Raw genomic sequence first — 20,651 nt, forward strand, 5'->3', positions numbered from 1 at the left:
CTAATTAGTAATCTTTTTGTAAAATTTTTTTTATAAGAAAAATCTGGTATTTTTTCCTTTTATGTGTTTTTCTCAAATTTTTATATACGAAGTTTACAAATATGCTTATTAAACAAAAATGGGTTTAATCGCCTTAACAACGATTTTTTTCTTTTAAGTGTTTTTTCTCAAACTTTTATTCACGAAGTATACAAATATGCATATCAGAAGAAAGAGGGTTTAAGCGGCTTTACAACGATATGCATTTTTTAAAAATCGGTTAGTAATTTATTTGTTTAAAATATTTTTTTTTATACAAAAAAAATGTATTTTTTCTCAAATTTTTATATACGAGGTATCAAATTTTCGTATCAAAAGAAAGGGGGTTAAATCACCTTTGCAACGATATGCATCTTTTAAAAATCAGTTCAAAATTTTCTGAAATAGTAAGTTTTTAATTTTTCGAAGATGTGACCTTTGACCCGTTAAAACACCTGTAAGTATTCACAAAAAAATTTTATACCATATAAATAAGAGCAAAAGGAGGACCGCGTCTGTATTTTAACTTTTTTTGCTTTTTACATGCAATAATTAAAAATAATTTTTTACCAAAGGTCCAAATTCGAAGTTCGAAGGCCCATATCTCGATTTCGGAGGCTAACTTCGAAAATCGGAGAAATTACTTTTTTACTTATGACTCAATCTCCTTAAAAAAGTTGGTTTGGTCTAATACCCAGCCGAGTGCTGTACAGTGTAAATACTCAGTATGAAAAGAGAAATCGATTAAGCCTTGACTGTCTGTCCGTCTGTGCACACGATAACTCGAGTGAAATTTAATATATCTTAACGAAACTTGGTACATGTATTTCCTTTGAGCTAAAGACAATAACCATTTAACGGTACCTAGTTTTCAGAAATACGAAGAGTGTGATATTTTAGTAACTCCTGAAGCGTATTCACTCAAAATAGACATATGAAATGATATTTAGGCAGAAAATAAGAATATTATAAACTTTTGGAAAATGGGCCTAACCCGCCCACTTATGATAATATTTGTATATCTCGGTAACCGCTTCTCCATTTTCTCCCAAACATGATACAGTTCTTGATCCTGTTCAAACATACCAAACGGCTAAAAGGTTTTAATATCGGACAAAAATCACGCCCACATCCCATATATCGATAAATCAGTAAATACTCAAGCGAACTTATTCAAAATTGATATTTGCCATAAAACTTTAGCAAGAAATGCGTTTATAATCAATTTTTCGAAAATGGGCGTGCCAGCGCCCACTTATGACCACATACATATGTGTATCTCGGTAGCCGTTCCATTAAATTGTACAAAACTCGGTATAATTATTCTTTTGACACACAAAAGTAAGATGTTGAAAATTTTTGAAATCAGACTAAAATTACGCCCGTATTTCATATAACGGTAACTGTGATATTTCGAAATTTAAGGACGCTAATATACACAAAAAGAAATAAGATTATTATGGAATTTTGGAAAATGGGCGTGATACCGCCCACTTGTAACTATATAAATTTATCTCATTAAGTCTTCTAACTGAACATACTATGTTTGAAATAGGGGTAAAACCACCCGTGCTTACCATGGAACGGTAGTTTTCGGAAGAGTGAAAAACTTTATTTAATACGTGCGCCGGGTATTAAATGTTCGGCTTTGCCCGAACTAAACTTTTTTACTTGTTTTAGTATGTACATGTGCAAATAAGACCTCGACTTTCAATTCAAATAGCATTTGCAAAACACATTAAAAATAAAGCAAAAGGACAAAATCAGAAAGAATTGCGAACCGCGTTAAAAAAGTAACAGACGGGGATTTCACAAAAGGCCGTGTTAAAAAATCCGCGATAAAAAAAGTGATATCGCGTAAAAAAGACACCGGGGAAATGTGAAAACTCCACGCTAAAATGGGGTGGACTGTAATTAGTTTAGAAGGGTTCGTAGGGATGCAAACGATGCATCGATATTTTTGAAACATCGATAATATCGGTTCAAAGTTCGATGTTTGCCATCGATGTTTACAATTTCCTAAAATCGCTAAATTGACGATACATCGATGCCAGTTTCAGCGATGTTTTAACATCGACTTTAGTGTGAGTCAGACTTGAATTCAACTTTCGATATTAAAAATGCGAACATAATCATTAAAAAAGGATCGGGTTCCCGTTGAAATTTCAACGAAATTGGGGCTTGGATCTTTAGGCTCAGCGAACTTACAAGGAAGGCAAAGGAATGGTAAATAAATACAGGGAAATACATCCATATGTAAGTATTTTTCTAATTGAATTACAGAGAGTATGAATTAAAAAGTATTAAATTTTTCTTTCAATGTGACTACAACCTAACAAATTTGGAAACATCGGAAACCATCGATATATCGATGTTTTTCTGGCGATGTATTTTAGCATCGATGTTCATTTGTCCGATGCATCGAAACATCGATGTATCGATGTTACTCCCCAAAATTTGCATCCCTAAGGGTGCGTTAATATTAAGCTTAATTATAGTTTATAAATACAGACATATTCATACATATATGCCCAAGAAGACAAGGAGAAACGCCCGACACATAAGTCAATGTTAAAATTTTGAGCAAAAACGAATAAATTTATGACACATTCAAATACAAAACTGTTGATAAAAGAACTTACTTTGACCATTTAGGTAATTATCAGTAATTATTATAACCTAACATTGATTTAAATTTGCATGTATGTACATATCGATAGTCATCTGCACTAACGACACAATTCAAAATTAAATAATCAAAAACCATTTCCACTATTAAGTAGCACAAGTTTCTAGTCCTCGTCTAATTCACATCTAATCCTTTCTGCTTTCTTTTGTAATCCTTACTAATAGGGTTGCCAGATTTTTTTGTGCGAAATCAGTTCCTTAGGGTCGGTTGTTCAATGCCTCGTTAACACGAGTCGGAGGTAGAAGCTCTGGTTGAATACAACTACCACTTCATCGATCGCATGTTATATGCATGAAGTCGAAATCGTCGATATTAATGTTTAACTGGGACTTAGACTTTTTCATGCTATAAAAATCAGTACTTTTCAATACACTTTTATTCAAAGCAAAATTATGAATGTAAGTAACAGAAAATACCTTAAAACGCCGGAGTAATTGTTTTTACCAATATTTTGGTATAAAAATAAAAAGTATTTCATAAAAACTAAAAATTTTATTAATGTTAACATGAGTGTACACATTAACATTTAAAATAAAATACCCTTATAATATCATTGTACACAGGAGACTTAAAATTTTTTTAAATATCTTAAAAATATTTTCAAACTAAAACTATCTTAAACCTCTCTTTTCTCTTTTTCATATTTATGTATGTGTAGTTTAGAAATGAAGTTATTTAAAAATCATTTCGATTGATACCGCTATTGTAATAATTCATTGAAATGAATTGAAGCCTTTTCAAGACTCTTTCGATTAAAACCTAAAATGTAATTCTATTCGAATTTAGATTTAAAACAAGTGGAAACCCTCTTCAAAATCCTCAGAAAACTACATTATCAAACTGAACATTTCTAATTTTAACTCGACTTTTAAACATGTGGCAACCCTCTTCGAAATATTTTCCTACTAAAACCCTATTAAATCCCTCTTAATGTCCGACGTCCATATTGTGATACATATTCCAATAATCAAATTCCTTTAATTCAAGAAGAATTAGATTTTTCAAATAGGTGGAAACTCTCCTACATGTAGTTTAGAACTCAAACCCTTATCAAAAACCTTTCGATTGATACCCATATTGTAGTAATTCATTTAAATTAAATGAATTAAATTTTTAAACGGGTGGCAACGCTTGTAAAACACCCCAGTAATATTTTAAATTTTCAATCTGAAGGTTTCTTAGCAATCTTTCATTTCACACCCATATATTAATTTTTCCGACAGCTGGCTATTAAAAATTTAAATTTTGGCTTTTCGAACAGGTGCCAATCTTTTCCAAAATTCTTGCAAACTACAACTTTTTAAGCCTATTGTCATCCATTCTTTAATATAATTTTCAAATAAATAATTCCCTTAATTCAAGTCGAATTTGATTTTTTAAACAGGTGGCAGCCCTCCTCCATGAATATGGAATTGATTTTCTATACATATACAAGTTCCTGTACTCTATCAAAAATATTTTCTGAGATATGATATGCGGTATGAAAATTCCGTTTTATGTGAGGTACCACGCCCCCTCGTATAATCGAGATTAAATCTATCCTATATTTTAAGTTGGGCTAAATGGCACCAGTGTACAAAATTTAAAGGGAATCTGTTGAGTAGTTAAAGCGTGAAAGCGTAACAAATAAACAAGCTCACTTTCGTATTAATAATATTAGTAAGGAAAAATTATTGTTTCATTTAAAATTCAAGGAATGCAAGCAAGTTTATTTAACAGTTTTTTTTTAATTATGTAATATGAAAAAAGTTCCAAAAAGGTTGATATATTTAGTGCACTAAAAAAATTTAAATGAATTCGTAAAATTATCGAGGTTTGCCTTTCTAGAGTTAAATAGTCAAAGAATTTTTTACAATTCATTTTAAAATTATTTTTAATTTGGAGTTCACTTTCAGCAATTTTAATTAGAAGTCGATTCCTCTCCTTGCGCCAGGAAGAAAACTTTATACTTAACATCTTTTCAGTTGCTTCGTTTGAGGGTACTATTGAAAAAAAAATCAACATATTTTTTTACTTTTTAAACATTTCAACCTTTTTTCCTCATGTTTTAAATTACTTTTTCAACTACGCAAAAACTTTGAAATGCTAAATGAATAAATCAGTAAATTGGGAATAAATAAGTTTACGTCGTAGGCAATAGCCATTCAATTATACAAATTTGTTGTTAATAAACTTAAAGTTGTTTTCAAGATAACTAACAACACTCGACAAAAACCTGTCAGCGCTCTTTTTGAATAATTTATACTTCATCATATTATCGCAACTGGTATGTAACGACTCGGTGATATGCCCATAAAACGATTTCTCTTTTTGTTGTATTAATTTCTTGCGCATACCAACATTCTCTGAAACATGGCAACTATAAATCATTATTTTTTTCTCTCACTTTTTTACAGTACAGTTTAACGAAGTTCCCAACTTGTGTAAAAACCTTTAAAATCTCTAAGGTATTTTATTTGTGTAAAATAGTATTACACAAACAAAATAGGTACATACATGCATGGGAACAAATTACCGAGTACCAACCACGGTGGGAAGACCCCTATTACAAATTTGTATGCTCAGAATTGAAAATTCAGTACAAATTTTGAAAAACCAGGACATTAGCGTACTGATTGTAGAAATGGACAAAAGTACGACAGTTGAAAAACTAGTACTGTACTGATAAAATCAGTACGTCGGGCAACCGTACATACTACTGACTTTAGTAAGGATTGGACATAGATTAGACAAGGATTAGAGACATGAGCTACTTAACGGTAGTAAAGGTTTTTATTTTCGGAATTTTCAATTGTATCGTAAACGCAGAGGCCCATCGATATGTATGTAATTTTCTTCAAATATAAAGAATTAACAAAAATAATAATTAACAATGAAAGCCATTTAAACCTAAGACGTTCAGTATACATATGTATTTACATACATAAGTATGTATCTAACAACAGCTAGCTAAGTAAACAAACTTCATAAATGAAACTTAATTAGCACTTAGTTTAAAGCCATGTCCATTTAAAATTTCGTGCTCACATATGTACATAACTACATACATATATAATTGTAGTCTCATTATTTTTGTCTAAATATCTTGTGAATTCGCATAACCATAAGAGTTTCAGGGTTTGAATTTTATTTTTATACATAAGTATTTGTGTTGAAATGTTTTTTCTTTGTAATTTTCACCAATACTTTCCGATATTTTACCCTTAGAGTTTACAAAACGAAGGAGCGCAATTTCGAGGAGTTATATGCGAGCACTCGGGCGCTCGAGCACTCAATACCTTCAACAGCTAGAGTGCGTGCAGCATTCTTGGCAGATACGGTGGAACCGATTTTTGGTAGCTTTACAGACAGCCCCTGACCAAAGCCAAAGCCAGCGCCAGCGCCAACTTAGCTTGATCTGGGACGACATGCAGCTGGAAGAGCGACTGTCAATGTTCGTTGCAAAATTTTCAATGCATGTGGAGGTGCAGTTTTCGCTGGCATTGGTGATGTGCTATGTATATCTGTTGGTTCGTTTGTTGAATTTGGAATTTTTACAGTTACGCTAACAATCGGCACCCAGCAACACGCGCAGTAATGGGCACATAAAAATTTACACGCGCGTTCAGATCGTTTGTTGTTATAAACCGTCTATTACACAGGCAAACTCGCACATACCAACACAAATGCATAGGTAAAAAAAATCGTGGTATTTTCGTTTGAATTTCTTGATTTTGGCGTTTTCACATTGCTATTCACTTTCCTTTTATTAACGATAACTTTTCATTCATTTTCACGCAGTTGCACTCTTTCTTATCTTTTTCAGCGGCATTTTAATTTGGTTATCCTTTTAAAAGCAAAGCGGAGCATAAATGTTAACATTAAATTAGGCTCATCCAAACTAGCAAGAACACCAAATTTTCGTAGTCGAATGCAAGCGATATGAAAATGCAATGAAATCGAAGGCACGAACCGGCGCGGTTCTTTGTTAACAGGGTGATAATAAAAACAGCTACGACCGGAAATCACTGCGCCCCTGGTTAAACAGGAAACGTATGATCTGCATATGGTACGTTTGCGCCAAAAGGTATGCATCAGAAAAATGCTCACTCATTGAAATGCTGCAGAAACCAAAATTGTACAACTAAGGGCACTCGATGAATTTAGCAACACAAATTAACCGACTTATAAATTATGGAAACAGCAAATATAATAATAAAGAAGCGTCGGCAAAGCACCGACTACATTTCTGTGTGAACGTTTAATACCGGTTAGAGTATTTGTAGTATGTAATGAAATGAAGCTTTTTGTTGTAAATTTAACACTTTCATAGTTTGGGTTATTAAGAATTAGGGCGTCGGAAAAGTAAATGCTCTATCTAATATTGTAGAGTTTCCGTTCATATGTATGTATGTATGTATGTATATTAATATAACATTTTTCACATTCGTTTTTGTAGATAAGCTTTGCACATTTAGATGTTGCGTTTGGATTTTTTCGTGTTTTTTTTCCTTTATTTGATGACTATACTTACACTCGGAATTCCACTTTCATCTATTATCAGTAGAGATTGAATGTGATTTTATGGCTTTGCTAGTTGTTTTATGCACTAGGTTTTGACTTGGTAATTTTAAGCATATACATATTTACATACCTGCACACGTAAATATGCACATACAATTAAATATACTTAAGAGGAGATATGTAGGAATGATGAAAAATCAAGTTTTGTTTTGTCAAGAAAGTACTCGTAACGAGCTCCGACAAAAAAATCACTGAGATCAAAACTGTTTCTAAAAATTAATTTTTTTTTACGTTGAATTGGAGCTTTCCATATACATATGTACATAAGTATGTACATTAGAGTGGTCCAAAATAATAAAGTCGAAATTTTAATGCCGCCACCCCCTAGGCATGTTCTGAACCGAAAATAAATATAACCCTATTTTTTTATTTTGAAATCAAAAACTATTTAGAGAGTTCTCACAGCGCTCAAAATTTTCCATGTATTTTATATGGGGAAAAAACAAATTTTCGTAAAAATGGTATAAAACTCTTGAAAATCAATATTTTTCAATCGTAAAACTGTGGTTCTCTTCAGGGGACTTCAAATATTAATATCCAATTGTTTATTTAACCACTTTTTATGATCAAAGATTTTTTTTATTGGTCCCCCCCCCCCCATTGTATTTTCTGGGACCTATAAAATATAGTTACCATGAAAAAATGGTTAAAGGAACAATTGGGTATTATTACTGGGAATCTCCTGAAGATAAGCAAAGTTTTCCGATCGAAAAATATTGATTTGAAAGAATTCTACACTATTTCTACGAAAAGTTGTTTTTTCCCCATATAAAATACTTTGAAAACTTGGAGCGCTTTGAGCACTCTTAAATTTTTTTTATTTCAAAATAAAAAAATAGGGGTATATTTTTTGTCGGTATAGAACAATTATAGGGGTGGCGGCATTAAAAATGTGACCTTATTTTTTACATACATTTTTGGACCACTTTAATGAACATATGTATATACATACATATTTTAACTATTTTAAGTTTAAAAAATTTTATATACTTCTTACAAATGCTAAAATTTTATTTTTAACTAAATTAAACTAATTATACAACACCTTTAACTCTTAGATGCTGCATTTTTTAAAATTTTCCCGTCGTAAAGCGGATTTTATTTTCAGTCGAAATAAAAAGTATGTATGTATTCGCAAAAATTTATAATTTTTTAAAATTTCACAAACAAACTGAGGTTGGCCATAAAATCACATTTCACTTAATTTGAAAATTTTTGAACAGGAGATATGCGTAAAGAAACTGTTTAGTGGGGCACACATTCGCATAAATTTAATGAAGTTATTTACCAAGACCCGAATTTAATTTCTCCGAGACTCTTTAATTGTTATTTTTATTTTTATTTGTATTTTGTTTCCATATTATAGAACAGAGGCTACTAACGAAATATGCGTGTAAGACAGAATTTAATTCGTTTCTACGCGGTTAAAGTCAGCACAATTTTCCGGAAACAATGAAAAAATCACTCAGAATTGTACCGAAAAGTTGACCGGGAGAACTTTATCGCTTCTTTTCGATTTTATATAAAATTTATATTATAATTTTATAACGATTAATTTTAAGCTTTAAATTTTATTTAAATATTTTGCTCAAAAAGACTGCAGAACGAGCTCGCGTGAGAGACGACGTACAAGTGTACGCTAAACGTGTCCACCTGACCCAAGACGAATGTCTCACAAGAAGGGCATGACAAGTCCTTTTATATTATAATTTGCGCACAAATATTTTATAACTAAACACCGCCGAAGGAATCGCACTGCCATACTAAACTCACTGCCAAGCAGACAAGTCAAGCAGCCAGCCAGCGCTCAGTATGGTCCAAGATGGCCCTTCTGCTTCCACAAACTCACATACTTGTACACTTGGACGAGTAGTACCCACTCGCTCAAAGATAAGTAGTGAGTGGTCGCTTAACCGGCCGACCAAGTTGGAGCATCCCCACCTTCGCATTACTCTAAACTCACTCAGTATATGCGATGCGGTGAGGCGAGCGATACAACAAATTCCACATTTTCTATAATGTATAAAAATGCCCCTTGCTGCAGCATCTTCCCATCAGTACTTCGAAGGAAGCAATGGAGAATTAAGTAGAAGAAGAAAAAGACTAAATCCAAGCAGAACCAAATACGAAGCAGAAGAATATCTGCCGGAAATAGCCAAGTAGTGGCATAGAGGAATACAAAAATGAATTAAGTAGAATAGACGAAAATTGGGAGACCGAATATGGGAACGTTTAAGGAGCACAGAACCCAAGAAGTCAAATGAACAAAAAAACCGACTGAAGGTTCGAGCAGGCCGAATGAGCAGAGCGTACGACCGACTCTCATATGAATACCTTGGAGTACTTATGTACGTACAGAGTTACAAATCGACTAAGCAAACGTCCCTTCGTCCATTATTTTGACTGTTCGTCTCACGTATGACACGTTCGTCACATGTATGAGCATATTTTGAAGTCTAATATGCAGCGCGGCATTATTTTTTGCATTACTTATACAAATTATAGATACATATGGATGTAAGTATTCACATACATATATGAATGTATGTATGTCCACCAAAATACATGCATATGTATGTACAGATATATAATATATAAACATATGTATTTAAAGTATAAAATGCTGTATAACACAATCTTGGTCTGTATGTTTGGAACACTCGTATCAACTTCTCAATATCGCGTAACTAGATATATGTATATGACAAAGGCGCATGCACATATTAATGTAGCAAAGCAACCTGAAGGTCTAGTTGCTTAGAAGCCGAAATTGAAAGCCAAGACCAAGAAAGTGACGGGGAACAAACTGCTACCGCGAGCGATTTTGGTTCGACATCGGCAAGTGCTAAACTCACCTCACACTAACAAGATGTTCTTTTAGTGATACTAAAGGCGCTGCTACAGACAGAAAGAGCGCCATATAATTTATTCCTTTGTATGTGTACATGTATTAAAAGTGCATATATGCATATGTAAGTACATACATACTTATTTTCAAGCAAAGAAATCGTGCTCATCTTTGCATGCATATACAAATCTACTCATGTACGTATGTAGTTGTTAATGTAAGTACGGGAGAGCTTAGTATCATAACATTACATTTAAGAGTTTGCGCTAAGTAACTGTGGTTTGGGCCATTGACTGGTCGGTGGGAAGGCTGCTAAATTCTGTAAAAGCATTATTCTAACTGTGGATTGCGAGTAACGCGAATTTTTGTTTGCAAACAAAAAAAAATGTATAATTGCTCACAGGACGGCGCTGATTTGTTATTTTTACTTTGTTTACACTTATAAATTTGATCACGTTCGCGATTTCCTTGAGCGAGATGGGTGTTGTTTATACATATTAAAAAATTTCAAATAAGTTGGTTTATAAGTTTTCGGCGTGTAGTTGCATTTACCATTCGATTGTTGTTATGTTTATTTTTAATTTATTTTTCAATCTTCGAGCGCACTTTCTTTTCCCGGACTCAAAACATATATTTTACTTCTGGTTGGATTTATTTCGCTTTTTTAATTTTTAGATAAAACGCACGATACCTAACTGTTTTAAAATATTTTTTACTGCAGTATTACGGCTTATTTTCTGGTCGAAGGAAGCTCGTGAATTATCCACATACACACCATAGCAAAAGAGACTAAAAACGGACTGATTTACAGAATTTGTTGTGACAGTCAAAGACTCCACATAGCACAAAATAAAATGAATCCAAATCACCTTAAGAGCAGTATACCTTCTACACACAGTTAGGTAAACCAAATGGCAGCGAGAGGCATGCGGCAAGGAATGAGCTAAGCAAAAGACAGCGTGGCATTCTGAGGAGAGAAGGAGTGATAAGAAATTGAGAACTGAGGATATATAAGTATAAGCAGATGCAGAAGGCATGAAATAATGGAAAGACCGCACGCGCATTAAGCAGGTTTTAGCAGCAGGGAGATAAGAGTGACGCAGCATCAAACAGCACCCGCTTACTGCAAGTTTGGTACACTTTCTTCGAATTCACCGCATACTCGGGCACAGTGTCACAAACACATGCGTCAGAAGGGGCCAGAAGACTTCATTGTTGAATAACACGCCGTCTTTTCACACTCACGCACACACGCATATGCCATATCTTAGTCGAATAAAATATAATATTTATATGTGTATGTAAATTTATAGTGTATTAAAGAGATACTCGCCACCCCCATCCGGCAATGAAAGTTGATACTGACGGAGACACTGCTAACGGCAACAACAATAATAATCTGCTACTACACACAAAATTAGATAAGTTCTCACACATGTACAATTAGATAAGGAGTTTCTCAAACGCTTGCTCGAGAGCACATATTTTAAATTCTGTTTTTTTTTTTTTGTTGGCGTACGTTTAGCTCCGTTATTGACTCTGCTAATAAAGATGCAAGAGTAACACTTTCCTAAAATAAGGTAGTTCGTGAAAGAAGGCAATGGGGTGGTGGGTGCGAGCGGAGAACAGAGTACAAAACAATACATATAATACATAACACTATCCTTAACCGAGCGCATGCATCGTCTAAGATAAACTAGAAGAGCGTCCACTTCGCCGTAACGTATACGCAACCATTGCATAAGGTGCTGAAGGGCTGTTCGTGGTGCATGGTGCATTTGCGTGCTACTAATGAAACTCTGATCTACGCACAAATTCATCTACATGTCTCGCTACTGCGGATGAGTGCGAAGAGAAGAGCTGCAAAACGACGCAAAAAGACAGGGGTGGTCGCGGCCGTTGAGATGGCATCTGCGGCAATCTAAACAATGAGTGCTCTCATGCTAAGCAAGTTGCCAAGCCAGCGATGTGATAGAATATTTGCCTTCTATTCTACTGAATTGAGTTGAGTTCAATTGTGTTGAGTAAGGTTTTTTGTATCTACATAAGTTAATAAGTACGAAGTTACTCGCTTCGAAATATGTTGGCCCTATAAACAAATGTAAGTACACACATTATATTCTCTGGGTATGTTAACTGAGTGCTGCTTGGATTTATTCAGTAATGCCAGGTACACAGACAATGATTTTCTGAGAAGGGCAACACAAACTTCACTCAACTGCAGCTTTGGCGGGGCGTTCAAAGAACTAGGAAAATTTGTCGCCGCATTGGCCAGATAAATATGAAGTAAGTGGTCCGTACGTAATATTGAATTGTCGCATTCTCCTTACCATGGTGGATATCGTCATCCATTTCGTCGTTACGAATTACTGCATTATAATTTCTTTTTTCAACCAATGCACTAGCCAATATACATCAACGCTATAATAATTTGTATTTTTTAACAATTCGTTTGATTTTTGGAAAAAATATTACACTGTTTTTCTTTTTAGACTTTCGGCTTATGCGGAACTCACGTTTTTATTTTTAATTTTTTTTTGAAAATGCCTGCTTGCAAAACACGATTTCGTTAAAATTTGGTTTTGTTTGTCAATTTTAGTAAATTTTAACTAGCCGGTTAATGTGCGTTAAAGAGGACAACAACAACGGAAAAACGAAATTGAAAAATGCGAAAAATTAAAAAAATTTGTACGACGACGTTGATGTGAAGCTTTGTACTAAATCGAAAAAATCATTTAGCCCGGTTGTTTGGTGGCGCGTATAGGCCGCGGCGACCCCATCGACGCCGCGCGCGAATGCAAAAAATTATTTGCAGCATACATACGAGCGCAAACCGCTTTGCGTGTACATATACATACATATGTACATATAAACATGTGTATGTATGTACATATGATGTAACAGAGAGTGGCGGGGACGCGAAGTAAAATGAGACGAAGACCGGCCCGCCGGAAAATAGCGAAAATAACGAAAAATTTTCAGAAAATCGAAGTAAAAGGTCGCGCATTCGCCGCGTGAGTGAATTTGCACGCTGGTAGATGAGCCGGGAGCGGTGGTATTGTTTAGAGTGCCGGTGAAAGGACTTCAATCGTGATGCTGAGGTGGCAGGCACCACTATCACTACCATCACCACGGCCCACATCACTCCGGTAGTCTAAACGCTTTTCAGCCGTGCGGGGAAAAAATTCCATTCACGTAGCTCGTGCGCGCGCATAAGAGAGCGAGAGAGGAAATGTATGTATGAATATTTTTTTTTTGCATCTACACAATTGAATACACACATATACATATATGTATGTATGTACTATATATACAAAGCCACTCATGCGCGTGCCAGCGAAATCAAACATTTAAAACTTCTCTACTCATAAGCGCCTGGCAAAGAGTTTACTAGGACGGAGAGTACCAAACAATTTGAGTATTGGCGCCCCGATCTCGAACGCGGCGCATAGTAATGCAGACATGCGAATACATACATACATATAAGTACGTACGTCTCTCGCACCCTTCACTAGGCACCTGTGAACCCCTGAATGGTGCTTCCATTAGAGAGGGTGGCATGCAAAGTGGGTGCGATGGTTGTTGCAATAGTTGAGTGAATATTTAGTTTGTGGCTAGAGGGTGTTCGAATTAGGTTTTAGCGGGAGGTAGTTGGTATGAGTTGAATTTATCTTAAGCGGGTAACAAAAAGCGCTTCCAACCTCTATTTGCTCGTTATGTATTTTTCTTTTGATTCTAAAACGAATGGAGAAATTCATAAACTCAAGCAAGACAGTGTCGTGCCTGATTACGCTTAATACCAAACGGGGTTTTCTTGGTTTTTGGTGGTGGTTTGCTTCTAATATGAGACTTGTGGCATTATCTGGATGGTGGTAGGGGATTCGTTTGCTTACCAACCAGTTTTTATATACATATGTATGTATTTTAATTTTTATCTCCACATAATATGTTGCTTAGATATTGCTTCAGATGCGATCTCTCTGAAAGAAACACTGCGTAGAGTATATTTTTATACGTATACCCCTTTTTTGATACCTCGGAAATTTTAAGGAGAAGAAATTGTTCTGTTGAACATACTACATACATAGGGACATAGTATGCAATCATTTTTTATGTTTAAAGTAAATATTTAATTGACACATCTTTTACGGCCACGTGTTTCTTCCAGGAAAAGTAGTATGATAGTAGAAAAACGTACCCAAGCGATAATCATTTAGGAGAGAGGGGTTTTGGAATACAAACATTTAACACAAAACAGCGAGATTCAAATTTATCGAAGATGTTACGTGTTTATTCTGCAACATACCGAACATTTTGCAACAAGAATTTTTTTTTAACAAAGATTGTTACCACTTCTTGTAACCGCAATTCTAGGTTGGTACATTAGTAATGCTGTCAATAAATTCAGCTATGGATTTTCTGATGTTGCTTACTTTACGGAGTAATATTTGGTTAACATCATATAAAATAGTAGCTTAGTAAAACTTCGAAAATCCTATAGTCATAAAGTGAATAAAATGGGCCGAAAAATTGCCGGAAACTACTATTTTTTAGACAAAACTCTATCATCCCTATTGTGCAACTCTTTCGAATTCGGATTTTGCTACGAACCGTAGAAATAGTAAGCTGAAACCCGAATCGTATTTTCGAACTTTCGAAATTCGTAACAATGGCATGCCTAAAAACGAACGAGTAAGCTTTTTTGCGTAATTTTGTACAAAAACAATTCTGTGTCGGAGGCAACATAAAATATGTAAATCGATGTGTGTTTGCAAGAAATATTGGTGGTGCTCATTTAAAAAGATAAATTTGCCTTTCGCATATACGTATATTTTTATCCACTGGTTTATATGAACGAGCCAAAAAGAATATTCGTTGCCCCTTGTCGAGAAACTTGGGTCCGGTTTAGTTAATGTACAACGATTTTCGGTTGTTGTGTCCTATGCGAATCCAAAAACTTTAACATACACGTGTAACCAAAGGATTCGCATTTTATTTAAGATAAATGTTTCAAATTTCGTACCACTAGCTTTCTAATAAACTCGGTTTGCACTATGCACTTCTTTGCAAATTTCGACGTGGGTTCTCCGCAAAAATACTGTGGACAGCGTAGCCGGAGTGATATGCACAAGAAATGTTGTATACCTTTGACATGCGGAAGCCCCTCTTCCCCGCAACACAGAAAGGAGAATTATACTTAGTAAGAGTTATGATCCCTAAGCGCGGCCGAAGGCAGAAGCAAACGCAACAGGTGGTGGACCTAACAAAATGCATGTTTTCAATGGGTTGGAAGAAGCTGTTATTGTATTAACTGGATTGAGAACCAGAGCTTCAGGCATAGGAGGAGTTCTGGCCTCTGGTTCAACATTTCAACCAGAATCTGACATGAATGCCCTCATGGTTACTATGCCCGACAGCTCCGCATACCTTTGTGAATCCATTGCCATAGCGCCGCTTACTCTGCTGCTTGCAAATACATCAGAATTCATAATTTTCCTCAAAATATGTAAAATTAACCAATTTTACAATAAACAAGCACATGAGTGTTTTTTTAATTTCTTTGTTTTCCTTCATTCAGCTATCTTCGAAAAACAACAGTTAAGCAAGGGTTGCAGCATGTGGATTTTTCGTTTTTCGTAGCTACGAATTACGAATTACGAAAATTCGGGTTCTAGAATAAGGGGGTATATTATTTTAGAGCATATGTATAACTTTTATAATTTTAGGAAACCAGGGATTTTTGAAAAAATTCACATTTTTTATACGATTTTTTTTTATTGCACGACCCGGTACTTTTGGTATTTACCCCAAAGTAAATTAAATGTATTCCCAATCAATAGACTTATCGAATGACTTTTTTGACGACCTGTAGTACCAACACACCAAAGTAATAGAGAACTTTTAAATTTAAAGGAAACTCTTGCAATAACTATACGGTGCTACAAAAAAAAATTATGAAATACACCTGAAACAAAACCTAGTGCAGGTTGTAGCTATGGTCCAACATAAAAATAGATTCCGTATAGATTCTGAACCCTCTACTTTTTTTATTTAAAAACAACCGTTATGTTTGTACTTGGTGCGCTTATCTATTAAAACTGACTGTTTTTCATCTGATTTTAAAAACCGAACATGTTTTGAAAAGAGGAGACCTTTAACATGATGCATAACAATATGTATATTGTTAGACTTAGATTTTTGGCAGTTTTCATCGGTTAAATTTTAATAAGCGCCTAAGGAATTTTGTACCAAATTTTCATGATGAATGCACACTGAAAAACAACATTTGAAGGAATTACTTCTCGTATAAATAGCGCTAACGAAACGAACTGGCAGTGGCAGACCGAGCAGAGAGGTGCTTGCTGTTATTTGTTGGATTTCAGCAGTACGAATCCATCGAGCTCTATACATAATTTTTATTTTTTTCTGTTTTTGATTTTTCTTAATTATGAAAAAGCCTCTGTGAAGTGCAGAACCGAATCAAACGACGAAGAAAATTGATTCAAGTTAAACATTTGCAGACACATTTATAAAGCGGCTGTGGCTGAGTGTGTAGAGATGCTTGCTGCTAATCCCGCCAGGGGCAACATGTTAAAATGATAATAAAAATGTTTGTTTTCTATCTCCGAACTATGAAAAAGCATCTGTGAAGTGCAGAACATGAACGTATTCAAACGAAAAAATCGACAACCAAAAGTTTGGTTAATGTAAACAAAATTGTGGTTAATATTACCAAATCATTGTTGAAAATATCAACCAAGGCATTGTTAATAATAACCAAAAGTCACGTTGGTTCCTTTTCAAGTTTGAATTTGGTAATATTAACCAATATTTGGTTGATTTTTCTCTCAGTGCAACATATTAAATTAATAAATTGTGTAAGCTAATGTCATTTTCTAAAATATTTTTTTAAGTACTTTCACTTTCAGTACATTTTTGAAAAATGATGTAGTTCTCAAACATGTACCTAAACTCAAATGTAACTATTAGAAAGCCTGCTGTTTATAAGCAGGTTTAAATAAACTGAATGAATGAATGATACCTAAAAAAGTAGCTGTCTTTTTTATATCAAAAAATATTTAGAGGTCGCTAAAAGCGCTCAAAGTTTTCCATGTATTTTTTAGGGGGGAAAAACAAGTTTTCGTAGAAATGGTATAGAATTCTTTAATCAATATTTTTTGATCGGAAAACGTTGCTTCTCTTTAAGAGACTGCAAATAATAATACCCAATTTTTATACCCGAGCGCACTTGTGCACAAGGGTATTATAACTTTGTTCACATAACGGTTGTTTGTAACAGGCAAAACGAATCGAGATAGATATAGACAAATGTATACATAAATGATCAGAATGAAAAGAGAAATCGATTCAGCGGTGACTGTCTGTCCGTCCGTCCATCCGTACGTCCGTCTGTGCACACGATAACTCGAGTAAAAATTGAGATATCTTAACGAAACTTGGTAGGTGAACTTCTTTTGGGCGTAGGACGGACGGTATTGAAAATGGGCGAAATCGGACAATAACCACGCCTACCTCCCATATAACGGTAATTTTAAGAAATACGAAAACTGCGATATTTTAGTAACTACTGAAGATAATTCACCCAAAATTGATACTAACAATGAGTTTCAGACGGAAAACATGAATATTATAAATTTTTGGAAAATGGGCGTAGCCACGCCCACTTATGGTTACATGTGTATATCTTGGTAACCGCTGCACCAATTTCTTCCAAACTTGGCACAGTTGTTGGCCTTAGTACAGCATACTAAATGGCTGAAAATTTTAAAAATCGGACAATAACCACGCCTACCTCCCATATAACGGTAATTTTCAGAAAAACGAAAACTGCGATATTTTAGTAAATACTGAAGGTAATTCACTCAAAATTGATATTAGCAATGAGTTTTAGACGAAAAATAAGAATATTACAAAATTTTGGCAAATGGGCGTAGCCACGCCCACTTATGGTTACATGTATATATCTTGGTAACCGCTACACCAATTTCTTCCAAACTTGGCACAATTGTTGGTCCTGGTACAGCGTATCAAATGGCCGAAAATTTCTAAAATCGGACAATAACCACGCCCACATCCCATATAACGGTAATTTCGAGAAATACAAAATCTTCGATAAATCAGTAAATATTAAAGCGATTTATTCAAAATTGATGGTTGCAACAATTCTTTACCAAGAAATACGCTTATGACAAAATTTTGGAAAACGGGCGTAGCACCGCCCACATATATGTATCGCGCTAACCGTTCTAGCAATTTGTACCAAGCTCGGTATGGTTATTGTGCTTGCCACATAAAAGCAAACCGTTGAAAATTGTTGAAATCGGACTAAAATTGAGGCCGCTTTTCATATAACGGTAAATTTCAGAAATGCTTGAAATTTCAATATTTCGAAATTTAAGGACGCTAATTTACTTAAAATGTATACACCCCGGCTTATCATGTAGCGGTAGCTAGGTGGAAAACATATATTTAATACTTGCGCCGGGTATTTAATGTTCGGCTCCGCCCGAACTTAGACTTTCTTACTTGTTTATCTTACGATTTCTAATAATATCGATTTTTTAGGTCCCCCATTGCATTTTTTTGAGGGTTTATGGGTCCTACAAGAAATAGTTAATAATATAAAATGGTTGAATAAACAATTGAGTAACATTACTGAAAATCTCCAAAAGAAAATCAAAGTTTTCCGATCAAAAAATATTTATTTTCAAATATTCTATACCATTTCTACGAAAACATGTTTTTCCTCATATAAAATACATGGAAAACTTTGAGTTGCCTGAGCGACCCCTAATTATTTTTTGATTACAGTACAATCCTAGAGGGTGAGAGCATTAACTTTCCGACTTTACTTTTATTTGGACAACCCCAATGTAGATACATAAATAGATATAGCTTTATTGGATTTTTATGAATATTAATTCAACTGTGTTGATATATTAATCACTTTTTTTGTTTATGCGAATTATGTATAAATTTATTAAATTGTTAGCATTTGTCTGAAAATAATAAAAAATTTTACAAAATCGTGAGCTACTTTTTAAGTATATTTGAAAGAAAAAGGTAAATTACTATTGTCAAGTTAGGTACAATTCGAAATTTCGATTTTCCATCCCTGCGCAGTAGTCAATTTCTTTTAATACCACAGCAATACTACTTTTTATATACTACAACAACAACAAAGTTATCACACATCAAAAATTTTAACGCATAAATTAGAAAGTCGAGAAGGACTTGGTTGGCTTCACTTGGCATTTCCAATTAGCGTCAGTTGGCGCAGAAGAGAAGCGACTCGCGTGCTTTGTTGATCTCGGCCAAAATCGCTTAGGCGGTTTTATAGCCAAAGCATAATAATTGTATTGCTTTATTGCATCACTTATTTACTTATCATTGCACATTTCGCCATCATTCATTTTTGCCACAAAGCAAACTTTATACTTAAGATCCTCTAGGGTTGTCAGATTTTTTATATTATTATATTTTAAAAGAGTTTATTCGTATTGTCGGCTTCATTTTTATTTTCATCGCTCCGAGTTTTAAAGTTATGAAGTTTGAAACAACAAAACCGCAAAGCATTTTAACGCCAACTTTTAATTCAGAAACTGACAAAAGAGAAAAGAGTGAATCTAGAAAAATCTATAAGAAAGAACGAAGAAAGCGGCATATCAAATTTAAAGCATACATCAAATGGTTGCTTAATGAGCGCTCCCTGCTGCTCTATGAGTTTATCAACGACTAGCAGACCCGGCGAACTTCGTCCCGCCCAAAATTTTTATATATTTTATTGAAACTTTTTGGTCCAATATTTTCACCAACAATTCACGTTTACAATTTTCATAGGCACATTCGTCTGCTAAGATTATGGTTTGGTGGTCATTTGCCGCTTTAAATAACCTAAGAAAGTGTTATATCCGTGAAGAAGTTCTTGAAATTCTCCAGTTGTGCGGCATTTTATAGCACGGTTATTCGCAAAGCGAAATAAATTTTTTCCTCTTCACTCCCTGGCGGCAACAACCCGGTTCTATAGTGAAGCTTTACAGTATAGTTGGTGGCAATTTCAAAATGGGTGCGAATCATTGTTCCACAGAAATGCAATATACATATACTTATTTCAGACGAAATAGCTTAAAAGTTTGAACGCATAATAATATTGGAAAATCACATCCATTGGGCCAATCGCAACGCAGGAGCGTTCGATATACCCAATGGTGCAACAGGTCGATTTAATCTGACCTTCACGGCCCCTTTTCTCACTTGGCTATTTTTAGTAATTGCTCGACTTCAGCACCTCTTGGCAGCACGTTTTTGCAATAGTATTGCATACATATTTAAAACATTGGCCAAATCGGATCATAAATAAGATTTTTAGTTATAACTCAAATACAGCGCCAACTGGCGGATTAAATTGTGAAACTAAACCATCCAGAGACCCACTCAAACACACAAAAAGTTTCGTTAAAATCCGTACAACCATTTAGGAGGATTTCACTAACAAACACACCTACAGAAGAA

The 20,651-nt window shown here is 34.6% G+C and overlaps 1 protein-coding gene and 1 long non-coding RNA gene across 15 annotated transcripts in view; one reads left to right on the top strand and one right to left on the bottom strand.

Moving 5' to 3' along the window:
* The window catches only part of LOC118747291 (homeobox protein prospero-like), a 619,759-nt gene that overhangs the window by 512,870 nt on the left and 86,238 nt on the right, over positions 1-20,651 (bottom strand). For 2 of the 14 annotated variants that reach the window (XM_036481342.1, XM_036481383.1), the window contains exon 1: positions 12,449-12,836. The exons of 9 other annotated variants lie outside the window; for them this stretch is intronic. The gene's annotated coding sequence lies outside the window, so the exon portion shown is untranslated. Of the gene's footprint in view, positions 1-7,220; positions 7,397-8,315; positions 8,332-8,558; positions 9,047-12,448; positions 12,837-20,651 lie in introns of those variants that run through there. 3 more of the 14 variants (XM_036481366.1, XM_036481374.1, XM_036481357.1) reach the window with 3 other exon arrangements.
* On the top strand, positions 5,890-7,204 carry LOC118747371. Its single transcript, XR_004993951.1, has 3 exons — positions 5,890-6,192; positions 6,247-6,380; positions 6,513-7,204. It is a non-coding gene; the product is annotated as an uncharacterized LOC118747371 (long non-coding RNA).

This window comes from Rhagoletis pomonella, unplaced genomic scaffold (assembly GCF_013731165.1).
Source record: "Rhagoletis pomonella isolate Grant_MI unplaced genomic scaffold, Rhpom_1.0 Rhpom_scaffold_00001, whole genome shotgun sequence".
NCBI classification, from domain to species: domain Eukaryota; kingdom Metazoa; phylum Arthropoda; class Insecta; order Diptera; family Tephritidae; genus Rhagoletis; species Rhagoletis pomonella.